The sequence below is a fragment of the Chaetura pelagica genome, unplaced genomic scaffold (assembly GCF_000747805.2).
Source record: "Chaetura pelagica isolate M959 unplaced genomic scaffold, ChaPel_1.0 scaffold938, whole genome shotgun sequence".
Lineage (NCBI taxonomy): Eukaryota > Metazoa > Chordata > Aves > Apodiformes > Apodidae > Chaetura > Chaetura pelagica.
The window spans coordinates 481,064-481,478 of record NW_009954221.1 but is presented as its reverse complement, the minus strand read 5'-3'; the positions used below and the strand labels follow the sequence as shown (position 1 = coordinate 481,478).

Sequence of the window (415 nt, the reverse complement as noted above, 5' to 3'; positions counted from 1 at the left end):
GTTACTCTGCAGCTGAGGAGCAGTGCTCCATGGCTGGGCACTGCACAGCAGGGCTGCGAGAAAGCCAAGATTAAAAACAATGTGTATACCAACATTATATTATCCATAGAAAAGAAAAAGGGGTTTAAATGAAAACCCCAGGGCATGGGAAGCCAGCCCTGCTGCTCCCTTCTTGCCCCATTCCTGGCCCTTGGCAGCACTTCCCTACCCAGTTAACCCATCCAAACCCCCTGCTTCCCCACCTGACCCCAGGAAACAAGCCAGAGGGGCCATGGGGCGTCCCATCCCCGAGCCACGCAGAGCACACAGACAAGGCAGCACAGGAGGTTTATTGCAGGGGAAGTGTTGGGAGGTTGCCAGGAGCCTCTCCCGGCTTCTCCGCCTCCTCCAGGGAGGGGCAGAAGTTACCGCGCTC

The 415-nt window shown here is 56.9% G+C and overlaps 1 protein-coding gene across 1 annotated transcript in view; it reads right to left on the bottom strand.

Moving 5' to 3' along the window:
* Positions 1-415, bottom strand: part of UTP14A (UTP14, U3 small nucleolar ribonucleoprotein, homolog A (yeast)) — a 38,873-nt gene that overhangs the window by 18,774 nt on the left and 19,684 nt on the right. The gene's annotated exons all lie outside the window — the stretch shown is intronic.